The sequence below is a fragment of the Eptatretus burgeri genome, chromosome 1 (assembly GCF_056783735.1).
Source record: "Eptatretus burgeri isolate ZD-2024b chromosome 1, Ebu_testis_v1, whole genome shotgun sequence".
NCBI lineage: Eukaryota > Metazoa > Chordata > Myxini > Myxiniformes > Myxinidae > Eptatretus > Eptatretus burgeri.
In genome coordinates, this window is record NC_140961.1 from 120,016,428 (window position 1) to 120,031,872 (window position 15,445).

The 15,445-nt window shown below is 43.4% G+C and overlaps 1 protein-coding gene across 1 annotated transcript in view; it reads right to left on the minus strand.

Annotated features, from left to right (window-relative positions):
• LOC147035287 (uncharacterized) overlaps positions 1–15,445 on the minus strand; it is a 108,610-nt gene that overhangs the window by 19,259 nt on the left and 73,906 nt on the right. The gene's annotated exons all lie outside the window — the stretch shown is intronic.

Genomic DNA, 15,445 nt, shown 5'->3' on the forward strand with positions numbered 1-15,445 from the left:
ATAAATTATCTGTGCTAATGCCCGGCTTGATTCCCGGAAACAAAATTCAAACAGCTTGCCTAGTTTCGGAGATAATGGTATAGGAGATTTCCATTAGCGGTGATATTATGACGTCAACTTTTTTCCGAAGAAGAATTTCCAAAATCGGAAATGGTTACTGCCTGCGCGTGGTCTCTCTGCATATACATGGCAAGTATCATGATGATCCGATGAAAACTCTGGGTTGTGAAACAAAAAATGTCAAAAAATAGGAATGACGTCATAAAAATTGATATGACTTCATAGTGATGTACCAAATGTGCGGTAATTCATCTCTGCTAATGCACTGTTTGATTCCTGCAAACAGAATTCAAAAAGCTTGCCTAGTTTCGAAGATAATTTTTTAGGCAATTTTCATTAGCGAAGATATTTTGACATCATAACTTTTTTCTTGGAGGAATTTTCAAAATCGGAGATGGTTACTGTCTGCGCAGGGTATTTTTACATATATATGCCAAGTTTCAGGAAGTTTCGAAGAAAACTGTAGGCTGTGAAACAAAAAAGTCCACAAGAAGAAGATGAAGAACAACAACGTAAGCAAGACTTAGAGATCCTCCATGAGTATCTAAAAAAATTTAACTTCACCCCCTTATTTTAGGCATGATTCCGGAATGTTGAATGTCGATCAATTTTCAACAAGGTGCATGTCAGATATACATCTTCTTCTTCTTCTTCTTCTTCTTCTTCTTCTTTCGGCTGCTCCCGTTAGGGGTCGCCACAGCGGATCATCCGTTATGATCCGCATTATGATTTGCCACAGGTTTTATGCCGGATGCCCTTCCTGACACAACCCTGGTCCCCTCTTACGACACAGGGATATGGTCCACCTATTCCAACCGAGGCATACACCAGGCGCAGTATACTGGTACTCACTTCGCCGACCTCAGAAGGATGACAGGCTGAGTCAACCTCCTGGTGTGTATTAATTCAAGTGGCCAACGGGGCTTGAACTCACGACCTTTTGGATCCCAAGCCGCTACCCTAACCACGACGCCAACACCAGGCTACTCGCTGAAGGTAACATAACATACACATATATATATATATATATATATATATATATATATATATATATATATATATATATATATATATATATATATATATATATATATATATATATATATATATATATATATATACACATACATACACATATATATATACACATACATACACATACATATATACATACATATACATACATATATACATACATATATATACATATATATACATACATATACATATATATATATATATATATATATATATATATATATATATATATATATATATATATATATATATATATATATGAAGAAGATGAAAAGTGGAAAGGCGGTTGGCCTAGATGGTATACCAGTGGAGGCATGGAAGTGCTTAGGAGAGATGGCAGTGGGGTTGTTAACCAGATTGTTTAATAAAGTCTTGGATAGTGAGAGGATGCCGGAGGAGTGGAGATTAAGTGTAATGGTTCCGATTTTCAAGAATAAGGGTGATGTGCAGAGCTGTGGAAATTACAGAGGGATAAAGTTGTTAAGCCACACCATGAAGTTGTGGGAAAGAATAGTGGAAGCTCGGTTGAGAGGAGATGTGATGATCTGTGAGCAGCAATATGGGTTTATGCCAGGAAAGAGCACCACTGATGCGATGTTTGCTTTGAGAATGTTGATGGAGAAGTATAGGGAAGGCCAGAAAGAGTTACATTGTGTGTTTGTGGATTTAGAGAAAGCTTATGATAGGGTGCCAAGAGAGGAGTTGTGGTATTGTATGAGGAAGTCGGGAGTGTTGGAGAAGTATGTGAGGATCGTGCAGGATATGTATGAGGACAGTGTGACAGCGGTGAGGTGTGCGGTAGGAATGACGGACCGGTTTAAGGTTAAAGTGGGATTGCACCAAGGATCGACTCTGAGCCCTTTTCTGTTTGCAATGGTGATGGACAGGTTGACGGACGAGATCAGACTGGAGTCTCCATGGACCATGATGTTCGCGGATGACATCATGATCTGTAGGGAGAGTAGGGAGCAGGCTGAATCGAGCCTTGAGAGGTGGAGGTACGCACTGGAGAGAAGGGGAATGTTAGTCAGTAGGAGTAAGACGGAGTGCATGTGCGTAAATGAGAGGGAGGGTGGTGGTATGGTGCAGTTGCAAGGAGTTGAGGTGGGGAAGGTGGATTGGTTTAAATACTTGGGATCAACTGTCCAAAGTAACGGAGAGTGTGGGAGAGAAGTGAAAAAGAGAGTGCAGGCAGGATGGAGTGGGTGGAGAAGAGTTGCAGGAGTGATTTGTGACAGAAGGGTAGCTGCAAGAGTGAAGGGGAAAGTATACAAGACGGTAGTGAGACCAGCTATGTTGTATGGTTTGGAGGCGGGGGCGCTAACAAAAGACAGGAAGCAGAGCTGGAGGTGGCAGAGTTAAAGATGCTGCGATTCTCGTTGGGAGTGACGAGGATGGATAGGATAAGAAATGAGTGTATTAGAGGGACAGCGCAGGTAGGACGGTTTGGAGACAAAGTGAGAGAGGCGAGATTGAGATGGTTTGGACATGTGCACAGGATGGAAACGGAGTATATCGGGAGAAGGATGTTGAAGATGGAGCCGCCAGGCAGGAGGAGAAGAGGAAGGCCAAAGAAGAGGTTCATGGATGCGGTGAGGGCGGACATGCGGGTGGTTGGAGTGTCAATGGAAGATGTGGAGGATAGAGCGAAATGGAGACGGTTGGTCCGCTGTGGCGACCCCTAACGGGAGCAAGCCGAAAGAGGAAGAAAAAGATATATATACATACATATATATATATACATCCATATATTTATATATATATATATATATATATATATATATATATATATATATGGAGGATAGAGCGAAATGGAGACGGTTGATCCGCTGTGGAAACCCCTAACGGGAGCTCGCCGAAAGAAGAAGAAGAGGATATATACGCACACACACACACACACACACACACACACACACACACACACACAGACACACACACACACACACACACACACACACACACACACACACACACACACACACACACACACACATATATATATATATATATATATATATATATATATATATATATTTTAATAATCGATGTCACTGTCTTCTGAACCATCAGTTTCAGTGAATGTTTCAAGATTCAGTGCTTTCCCACAATTACCCTTCTTTCCTTCATACTTGCAAGCCACACAACAGGGCCCTTGATATTTCTGGCAAGAGCATTCACGAGTAAAATTACCTGATACACATATTTTTTTTTTGTATACCTTGTCGAGGCTCGTATGAGAGCTAACAAAAAACGCACATCAAGGGGAGCATGAGACAAGAGGGGAGGGAGTGGGAAGGACAAAACAGTGGGGAACAGAGACATTAGGAGATCTGTCGAAGGGAGATGGATGGGACGGGGAACATGGGGAATAGAATATGGACATTACAGGAACTTTCAGGAAGGAAAGCAGGGAATTTGAAGGAGGTGGGCTTGGGTGGATTATCAGGCGTAGAAAAGATCGTGGTCTTGGATGGGGGAAAGATAAGAGATGGTGGTGAACAGCGGTTTTGAAGACCTGGAGGGAAGAGCGGGCTTGAAGAGAGTATGGGAGTTTGTTCCAAACGTGGCGAAAAAGAGGAATGAAAGCATGAAAGTGAGCAGTGATTCTTCATTTTGGTAGTTTTATGAAAAGAGGGTTGCTGGTGGACCTTGAGCACCCTACGGAAATATGGGGGGAACATATCGCAGACGGGGAGGGGAGGGGGGGGCGAGGCTGGAGAAGAAATGGTAGAAGAGAGAGACTACCGAGAGAGTGAGACCCTACCTGCCTGCAGTGAGAGAGTGGGAGACCCAAAGAGCCTCATCATGGGAGATATCAGTGATCCTAAATGCCTTGGTTTACACAGTGTGAAGCTGAGAAAAGGTAAGAGGCGTGAGGACCAGCCCAGAGGGGAGAGCAGTACTCCATCCGGCTGAGGACAAAAGCTTTGGATGTGGTCAGGAGTTCCGGTGTGCCAAGGAAGGACTTTGCACGACGGAGGATTCCCAGTCGGCGACTGGCTTTCGAGGTGAGGTTTGAAATGTGGCTTTCCCAGGAAAGGTCATGGCAGATAGTTGGCTGCTTGAGTAAATATATGTTGAAATTTGCAAATGAGAGGGTGAGCAAGAACAGAAGAGCAGGCTTTGAGGACATGTGGGCTGATGCCGTCTGGACCTGTAGCAGAATCTGAGTCGAGGTTTGACAGCATGCTCTCCACCTTGTCAGGAGAAAAGTGCACAGAGTCCAGGGACAGTTGGGTGCGACTGCGTATAGTCTTGCGTCTAGGCTGCGTCGAGGCTGAGAGCTCAGAGAGCAGACAACAGTGGCTCTTCTGACATTTGCAGCTTGTGAGAGATTGCGTAACCTCTGGAAATGGTGGCAATATCATAGGTACTGGCAGATTCAAGTTCAATTCTGTTCAAAGTCTCCAAAAGCTGCCTCAGACCAACACCCACCCAGCACCTAACTCTCTGGCATTCTGCCTCACCACCTAAGGTGAGAAGCAACAACCAGACATGCTGCACTTAAAGATTTTGACTGAAGTTCATCCCATCTACAACAAGATGCATGACCCACTCCAAACTCAATGACTCAAGAGTGGGAAACCTTTCAGCAGGGCAGCCAGTCTTGCGTCGAGGCTGACAGCTCAGAGAGCAGACAACAGTGGCTCTCCTCTGAGTGGAAAAGAAGACAACCTGAAGCCAGAATGCAGCATCTGCTACCCATTTCCACCTCTCCAGCTGGCTGCAGACATCCAAGAAAGGAGTGGTGTCACTTGAACAGACTGCATACAGCCATTAGACACTTTAAGGCTTGCATGTATACCTGGAACCCAGCTGACACAGCAAGCTGTGATTGTGAAGAGGTCCAAACCGCAAAACACTTGGTGGAAGTTTCCCATCCACCAGTAGGTATGAGGTTGGAACATTCTTGCATAGCTTGATCAGCAGACCCGAGAATGGCTAATATCTGCCTCGTTTACATCTTGAATGGCTGATGGTTCGACCACACAAAAGAAGAAGAATAATGATTTCAGTTGCTGCCTGTCCTGTTTCAACATCAGCCATGCCATTTGAGTTGACCTGAAAAGGATTGATCATGTTCTGTGTGATGCACTCCATTATGTTGTCAACAGCTTTGGGTTTTCCTTCCTCATCGTGTGAAAGTGCACTATTGCTCATTGGAATGTTCATCATTTCTTTGAACTGTGATGAAACTTCAGAAAACACCAGTTTTGGGTACAACAACTTGGTTCTTGCTTTGGCATCTCGTTATACCAATGAAACCGCTGTAGTGTGGCAGAAGGTCCCACACAGTCGGATCGATGTCCGCAGGACCGGATTGATTTTCGATGTTGACAGGTCTGGATCAATGTTTGACGTCCATCGGTCCGGATCGATGTTTGATGTTCACAGGCCAAAAATGCAGTCTCCAGTGTGATAATAATCTGGACATTTTCCCGAATGCATGGGTGGAATATATAAATACTCAGATACTCGTGGAACAAAATTAATTCGCTCAAAACACATCATATATAACTTACAACATGAATACACAATGCCATATACCTGTAAATAGAGAGAGAAAAAATTATATACTGATATCAGCCATCTGACATGAATATTGTAAGAAATCGATCAACATTTTGCATTCCAGCATCACACCCAGAATAAGGGGGTATGATTGAATTCTTATTAAAACTTGTGTGAATATTGGATCTCATCAGAAGTCTGTATATAAGGGTGTCATAGAGGCTTGAATGAGGATGATTTTGATGTATGGATCAATGATTTTTTTGTATACATTGTTGAGGCTCATATGAGAGCTAAAGGCCCGGTCACACCTTGACGTTTTAGCCAGCGATGGCAACGTATTAAAATGTATCTAAAACGCTGGCTTACGTTGAACTTTTGATGTTTTTTTTTTAAAGATTCGGACGTATTCATCGCGACTTGGTCTTATGTATAACGCATTGGTAACGGACACAGAACGTTTCGTTGTGTTAGAGATAACTTATACCAACTAATGCTGAACCTGTTGTCGGCCTACACAACCGATGCCCAACGATAGTCTAACTTAGGCATAGCGCGTTGCACGCATCGCCGACGATGTCGTGACGTAGCCTATTAAAAGGCTGACGCACAACGATTCGAATCATAACTGCCGTAGAAATGGAAGTGTCAACATCGCGGTCACACCTTGGCGATCTTGCCAGCGTATGCCGACCTAAGAAAAATGTGTCTAAAACGTTGGGGCACGTCAAATACGGTATGAGTAAGTTTGGTATACGTGAGTACAACGCTAAAGTACGCTATCATACGTCGTAGTAAGTAGAGTACGTCAAGAAATTTTAAACATGTTCAAAATTTTACGACGTACTCGGCGTATGACACACGTTCCGCATGCGATGGGGATAAGTTGTACACACGATATGTGGACGCTTACACACGTCCACAAAGGCTACTTATAAGCTACTCATAAGTCGAAACACGTCGCGGTAATGTCTTTTTTACGTGAAACTTATTTCTAACTTATGTTTGACGTGCTTTGAACCAATTCTTTACGTAGTCCCAACACACATCAACGTATGTAGACGTATTCCAATGACATCTTCTGGTCGACAAAAAAAAATAAAGTAACGTGTTTCTAGCTTATAACTGCCATATAAAGACGTGTTCCCAGCGGTTTTGGGAATTGGTATATAAAAATGGTGTTCATAAAAGGGGAACCCAACAGTGTTTTCGAGTCCTTTTTGAGTCGATGTCCATGTCAGCATTAACAGTATCAGTATCAGTATCAGTATTAGTATTAGTAGTAGTTTGTTCATGTTGGCAGTAGTAGGTGAGTGTGAGGGGAAGGGTGTGGGTTATGATGGATCGTCCTTGCATTTAACGATTTAACGATTTAAATGATAAACTCAACGATTTAAATGGCTGCAACTCCACTATTGAAAGTAGATGCTTGCGCTCAACAATCGGATTTTTTTTTACACTCAACGACTTTTAAACGGTACCACTCAACTATTTTCATTGTTTGCAATGAACGATTTAAATTGCTGTCACTCGCCTTTGTTTTTTGACGCTGGGGTTTGGAAATTTGAAGCGTTTCTTCTGAACGTGTTAAAACGCTCAAACTCGAAGATTTTAAATAGACGCTGCCGATGGACAATTGGAATCATAGCCAAGCTAGACATCGAAGTGTGAACATCCTCGTCATGCCCAAGAAAAGTTTGAAGAATGCTGCAAATAAGTGTCCTGGCCATGGCCGTGGACGCTGACGCAAGGACGATCCATTATACCGACGTCTTTCAGCCTTGGAGTAACTTAAAAGTAACGTCTGTCGATGTGTGGCAACGATCGCGTAATGTGCCAACAACACGTTAATCATAGGTTAGAAATAAGTTTCGGGTACGCTAAACATTACCTCGGCGTGTCTCAACTTATGATTAACTTACAAGTAGCATGTGTTGACGTCTGTCAACGATCGCAGATCGTGCATACAACTTGTGGCCAGCGTAGCGGAACGTGTGAGTCATACGCTGGCATACGTCGTGAAATTTCAAGCATGAAAAAATTTGAGGACAACGAAAAAGTACAACGTTTAAAGCCAGCATACAACGACGTATGGCAGTGTTTTTCAGCGTGCTCTCAATGTTATCAAAACTTACCCATAACGTATTCAACGTGTGCCAGCGTTTTAGAAAAAAAATTCAAAAATCGGCATACGTTGGCTAAAACGTCAAGGTGTGACCGGGCCTTAACACACAACACACAGCACACAGAAATGGGAGCATGAGACAAGAGGGAAGGACAAAACAGTGGGGAACAGAGACATGAGGAGATCTGTGGAAGGGAGAGGGATGGGAGGGGAACACGGCTTGACGCGCTGCTTTTCTCAAGTAGCTTTAATTTAACATGGCTTTTTGTAGTGAGTATTGATGCAGATTATTTTTACATGATGCTCATGGCTAAACTCAAAGAGATTTTCTCGAAAATGTTTCATGATCGTGTCTCTCATTTGAATAAAATCATATATTTTCCTTTTGTTTCTTTTATGCAATGTGCCTAAACATTCTAGTAATTTTGGTGCCAAATTTTGATTGGTGACTTTATTTTTGTTTCACGTTTGAGGAAAGTGCATGTAATCGCTGAATCTGCTTTCGGAAACCCCGCAGTATAAATGTAAATGCAATTTTCACAGTGAGGTACACTGATCTCAGAACGTTGCCCTCTGGAATATTGTTCCCCGACGATGAGGAAAGGTTATGTAAATATGGTGTGGTGGGCACCACCACTGCTTGTGCAATTGTCAGATTTATATTTTCTTAAATACTTACAAACTTACAAACATAGTATGAATTTTACCCTGAAAACTAAAAGCAAGAAATACAGTGGCCTACAGAAATATTGACCCCAAACCAATAATGCCACATTTACATGAATTGCAAATTGTGGAGAAGCAATTTTTCCAAATGAACTTTTCTATTAATGACTGAAGGGATCAAACTAAACACTTATAGTTGAAGGAGGTTACATGTCAGGAAAACCTTGAAAAACATACAGAACCCAAAAGTCCCTGAGGACCCAAAAGACCAAAATGACCCAAAAGTCCCTGAGGACCCAAAAGACCAAGATGACCCAAAAGTCCCAGAAGAACTAAAAGTTCCCAAGGAACGAAAAGACCCAGAGGACCAAAAATACCTCAAATACCATAAAGACTCAAAAGACGTAAGAGTCTTTTAGGACCAAAAAGACCAATACGACCCCGAGGACCCAAAAGTCCTCGAAGACCCCAAAAAACCCACTCCGTGGGAGTACCTCCTGTGCAGCTTCCCTTCGAAGGGCAGCTCACTGGATGATGGGATTGAGGCAAAGCCTTCGGGACCCCCAATCTTTGATGATAGGAGGAAAACCACGGGGTAACATTCCCGGGTCAGATTGTGGGAGGGTGTTTCGGAGTGGTGCAGAGGTGTGGTACACCAGATGGCAGTGTCCTTGGGTTAACCTGAGGTGGTCCATTTGGGTGGGGGCTGGAATGTTCTATCCCTAAGAGAGGATGATCACCTGTCTCTGTTATCATCTGAGCTCAAGCGTTTGGAGATCGGTATTGCAGCATTCTCTGAGGTTCAGAGACCAGATTGCAGCGAGATCATGTTGGGTGGTTACATCAACTATTGAATCTTTGCCCAGATAATTCTTGATAGGATTCGCCACCATCTGCTTGAGCACCAGCGTCCAGAGCAGTCAGGCTTTACACCAAAGAGGTCAATGATTGACCAGATCCTTGCTCTTTGGGTCCTCACCAAATGCAGATGAGAATTTCAGCAGAGGCTGCTTGCAGCTTATGTTGATCTCTGTGAAGTGTTCGATTAAGTGAATTGGGATGCCCTCTGGAGGATTCTTGTTCTTCATGGGGTGCCAACAAAACTGATCGATCTGATGTTTGAACTCTACTCTGGTACTGAGAGTGCTGTGCGATGTGGTGGTACCATCTCTGACTTATTTCCAGTTGTTACTAGTGTTCATCAGGGGTGTGTACTCGCCCCCACAATTTTCAGCACTTATATGGACTGGATTATTGGGAGGATGTTGAAGAGATGAAGCTGCGGTGCATCGTTTGGGAATGTCAAGATCTCTGACCTTGATTTCGCAGATGATACAATCATCTTTTGCAGAGTCTTTAGATATTCTTTTGGGGGTCCTCGAGGTGCTGAATGAGGAGCCTGGGATTACGGGTTTCTTGGCTCAAAACTAAGATCCAGGCTATCAATGACATCTTGGATGCTGCTGCCCTTTCTGTGCCTGTTTGTGGTGACGATGTTGAGGTCGTGGAGAATTCACTTACCTTAAGGCCCAGTCACACGTTGACGTTTTAGCCAGCAATGGCAACGTATTAAAATATATGTAAAACGCTGGCTTACGTTGAACTTTTGATGTTTTTTTTTTTAAAGATTCGGACGTATTCATAACGACTTGGTCTTATGCATAACATTTTCGTAAAGGACACAGAACGTTTCGTTGTGTTATAGATAACTTATACCAACGAATGCTGAACCTGTTGTCGGCCTTCACAACCTATGCCCAACGATAGTCTAACTTATGCATAGCACACTGCATGCATCGCCGACGATGACGTGGCGTAGGTTATGAAAAGGCTGCCGCACGATTCAAATCATAACCGCCTCAGAAATGGAAGTGTCAACATCGCAGTCACACCTTGGCGATCTTGCCAGCGAAAAATGCGTCTAAAACGTTGGCGCACGTCGAATACGGTATGGGTAAGTTCGGTATGTGTGAATAGAACGCTAAAGTACACTGTCATAAGTCGTATAAATGGAGTATGTCTTGTAATTTTAAGCATGTTGAAAATTTTACGACGTACTTGCCATATCACACACGCTCCGCATGCGATGGGAATAAGTTGTACGCACGATATGCGATCGTTGACACAAATCGACACACGTTACTTGTAAGGTGTTCATCAGTCGAAACACGTCAAGGTCATGGTTAGCGTCAGTGTTCCAGACTCCCGGGTTTTTTTTTCTTCGGTATGACGATGTTCAGTGTACAGTGCGGTTATGATTTAAATCGTTGAGCGGCAGCCAATTAATTATATTATATTATAACCGCACGAGAAATCGAAGTGCAAAAATCACCATCATACCGAAGGAAGGAAGACAAAAATAAAAATAAAAAACCAGGGAGTCTGGAACACTGACGCTAACCATTACCTTGATGTATTTCGACTTATGAGTACCTTACAAGCAACGTGTGTTGATGTGTGTCACCGATAGCGTACCGTGAGTACAACACGTAACTCATAGGTTAGAAATAAGTTTCGGGTACGCTAAACATTACCTCGACGTGTTTCGACGTGCCTACAACTTATGGCCAGCGTTATGCGGAACGTGTGAGTCATACGCTGACATAAGTCTTAAAATTTCAAGCATGGAAAATTTGAGGACAACCGAAAAGTACAACGTTTAAAGCCAGCGTACAACGACGTATGGCAGTGTTTTTCAGCGTGCTCTCAATGTTATCAAAACTAACCCATAACGTATTAAACGTGTACCAGCGTTTTAGACAAATTTTCCAAAAATCGGCATAAGCTGGCTAAAACGTCAAGGTGTTACTGCGCCTTAAGCAGTGATATTCATGTCTCTGCTGGCTGTGAGTCAGAGGTCAATAGACGTCTGGGTCGGGCCTGGGGAGTCATGGATTCAGTGGATAATGGAGTGTGGCACTGCTGGTACCAGTGCGGGAGGATGAAAGTCCATGTCTTCAGGTCCTTGCGATTTCCAGTCTTGCTCTATGGATGCGAGACTCGGACTCTGACCAAGGATCTGAGACAGATACTTAATTTCTTTGCGACCAGTTCTCTTTAGAGAATCCTTGGCTATCGCTGGTTGGACTTTGTGTCCAACGAGTGGTTGCTGAGAGAGAGTCAGATGAGATTTGTTACCTGCATAGTCCGTGAGCGTCAGCTGTGGCTGTATGGACATGTGGCTCATTTTCCTGATGCTGATCCTGCTCACCAGATTCTCTCAGCGAGGCAGTCTCGTGAGTGGAGGAGGCCAATGGGCCGACCATGTGCCTTGTAGTTGCAACAGGTTGATCGGTATCTCAAGGAGATGGGGAAGGGCCAGGCATCTCCCAGGGGATTGGCCAGACTGAGGCCCCTGGAGTACCGGCGGAAAGTGGACGCAGCGACACGCTGCTCGGGCACATGCTCCCACACCTGATCTGACCTGACCCCAAAAGTCCCTGAGGACTCAAAATACCCAGAGGTAGTGTGACCACTCCTCATTTTCATAAATGCCAAGGTGAGCCAATGAAAAAAGCCAAGAAGTCACAAGGTTTCGGAAAAGCGATGATAATGGAAAACCTATACGCCAAGAAAACCTATAGAAAACCAAGACGCCAAGGTGAACAACGAATACCCAATATATTGTGAAAAAAGCCAAGGAGTGGTCACACTACCCAGAGGACCCAAAAGAGGCAAAGACTCCGAGGACCCAAAATACCCAGATGATGCAAAAGTCCACAAGACCTAAAGAACAACGAAGACCCATGTGTCCTTAAGACCCTGGAGAGTCTTTAACACTAATATAAATGGATGAATGTGTGTATGTGTGTGTGTGTGTGTGTGTGTGTGTGTGTGTGTGTGTGTGTGTGTGTGTGTGTGTGTGTGTGTGTGTGTGTGTGTGTGTGTGTGTGTGTGTGTGTGTGTGTGTGTGTGTGTGTGTGTGTGTGTGTGTGTGTGGAGGAGGTGGGGATGTTTTTTCGTGTAGTTTTACTGGAGCATTTTGATTTGGAATGTGACACACCAAAATGATCATCATGACATGCTGAGTTGATTCGGCTAATTTACTACAAACAATCCAGAACAATTCCCATGTTTTAAATGCACACCATGTTGAGGTTTAAAATGCAGCTTAATACGTCCTTCTACCATGTCATGGCATTCTAATTACAAAATTAAATTCTAAAACAATGATAGCATTGTGAAAAAGCATATATTAATTAACACCAATAATATTTAGAGCAATAATAATCTATCTATAATTCCAGCAATGTGTGTGTGTGAGTGTGTGTGTGTGTGTGTGTGTGTGTGTGTGTGTGTGTGTGTGTGTGTGTGTGTGTGTGTGTGTGTGTGTGTGTGTGTGTGTGTGTGTGTGTGTGTGTGTGTGTGTGTGTGTGCGTGCGTCTGTGACCGCTGTTTCTCGACAGCCACTGGTCCGATCTAATTGAAACTTGCCAGGTATATTACTGGGGCCCTGAGTATGTGCCTTTTCAAGGTTTGATATTAATCGGACAAGTGGTTCCCAAGTTATGGCCATTTATTTACCAACCAATGAAAGGACACGTTTCTGCGTTGGCAGGTGCGCGGCCGGCCGACGATGACGTCACGTGCCGTGCCGGTTACGATGGGGATCGGTGCCTTAGTTACCGTGGCGTAGGAGTGGCAATGGTCAACGGCAGCGAATGTCATGGCAAGCAAAGACAGGGAGGTAAACTCGATTTTAATTAACTCTGTGTGTGTAAGTATCACAGCAGTTGTTACTTCAATGCAAGCGATAATTCGTGGAATGCATGTGAACATTCCGTACGGGCACGTACCACTTCCGGATAGTGATGACTTAATGTATTCAAATAATTTCTCGATTTCTTATGCGCATTTATAGATAAACACAATGTCCCAATCCAGTCGTCGTTTACGAGAGCGAAGGAACGGCCCGTGTGGTTGTTTGAAAGTTTTTTGTTGTTGTTTTTTGTTGGAGGTTTCCACATACGGGCACGCACATACGGGCACGCGTGAGCGAAGGAACGGCCTCTGTGTTGTTTCTGGCTCGTGGTTTGAAAGTTTTTTTTTAATATTTTTTGGGGGTTTGCACGTACGGCCACGTACGTACGGGCACGCGGGAGCGAATGAACGGCCTGTGTGGTTGTTGTTTCTGGCTCGCTGTTTGAACGTTTTTTGTTTTTTTGCACGTACGGCCACGTACATACGGGCACGTACTAGTAATAATAATAATAATAATAATAATAATAATAATAGTAGTGTCATATGGCAAAAATAATAATGAACACAATCCCTGTGTTGGCCCCAAGCACATTCGGGCTAAGTGAAAGGCAAGCTAATGCTGAAGCAGTACAGCAAGTGGGTATGGAACAAGGCTTGAAGACCAATGAAAATTTCATCCACTGGACCAACAGCCTCACTCGTTAATTTAAAAGGTTACATCATCAAAAATGTAAACACGAATCTGTATTCATTACACTCTTCTGTACTCCCCTTTGCTGTGCTGGTTACACCAAACTGTACTTACCTGAACAGTGTTGTAACTCGTGTGTTGCATTAGTGTGTTCGGATCCAGATCCAGCATACACCATGTAATATAAACAAAGGACAATCCTACTAATTTTATTACATTAAAAGCTCAGTTATAAAGAAAACGAGTTGAATCCTTAATCTTGCTGCAGTCCATTATTCCCCCACAATGAATTGTACGAAAACAGTTATTACCCTTTGGGCAGATGCCTCTTCCCTAGTGCTGTCTCCACAGCCATGGGATCTGCAATGGTCATTGGAAGGCAATTTCGAAATTACATATTTCCTGGAGGATATGATATGGCCAGCTACATGTGTCATCCAGGCCTGAAGCATAGTAAGGACCTAGGTGACTATACCCGATTACTGTTCAGCCACGGTGTTAAAGCCATCACTTGTGTGATGTTTAGTGTCATTGCAAACCTTAATCCAATAGATACTGATGCTGCAAAAAAAATTGGTTCATTTATTTTGGTTTAAGGCTCATGAAGGATCTTGTACATCTCTATTATAATACCAAGCTTGCACACTAAAAACTCGGCTCGCCATCACACGATCCCTATGAAATTGCTGTGGCACGTAGCAGACATGCCGACAATGTTTGGGAAGTCTTGGCGTTCCATAGTACCACTTGCATTTTGCACAATGCGTATTTTTGTCATTTCCCATGTACGGTCTGTCGTCTGCTACCAGCTATGTTGTACTGCCATCCCTTGCATGTGCATGGGTTTCGCTAGTTTATCATATGTTGGGCAATCACAGCCGGTAGATATTACAATGTGCTCTACTGATGCATGAATTACCAGGAAACTAACGATGAACCCATCCTTATTAGTACTGCAGCATAGCAAACCAATTGTTCGACTTTTCATAAAAGCACCAAAATTGGTACATATGTTGACTAATGTATTCTGAACAATTCTGGATATGGAGCCACTCGATATTTTGCCTCGGTCAGCTTTGGCGGCCATTTTACAAAATGGCCACCATTCTACTTTAACAACATGGGATATCTGTCATTGTTATTCTCTTTGTAGGTTACTCAGAGGTGATAAATACTCCATGTGATGTGCCTTTACAAAGGAAAACAATAAAAATTTCATTTGTGTTGATTTATTATATTTCCAACCATTGTATTGGGAAAAAATGGTGATTTTTTATGGGAAAATCCGTTTTCGCACACAGCATCAGTGAGAGGTTCAGAAGTATTTTGCTGTGGTGGTGGTGGTAGTGGTGGAAGTGGTGTTGTAATTGGTAATATTGGTGTAGTAGTAGTAGTAGTAGTAAGTAATGAAGGCATTGCTGAAGCTCAGTCTGATGCACCTGCTGTCACTTCTGTTGTCCTTGACGGCGCCGTCATCGTGCAGATGTTGAAGCCTGGCACTGCCAAGACATTTGAAGAATATTCCCACCAAGTCTTCATCCCATACGTCGAGGGGCAGCTGCGTCATGCTTCACGTCTCGACCTCGTTTGGGATAGCTACAAAGATGGCTCCTTGAAGACGGCGACAAGGGAGAAACGAGGAAAAGGGGTGC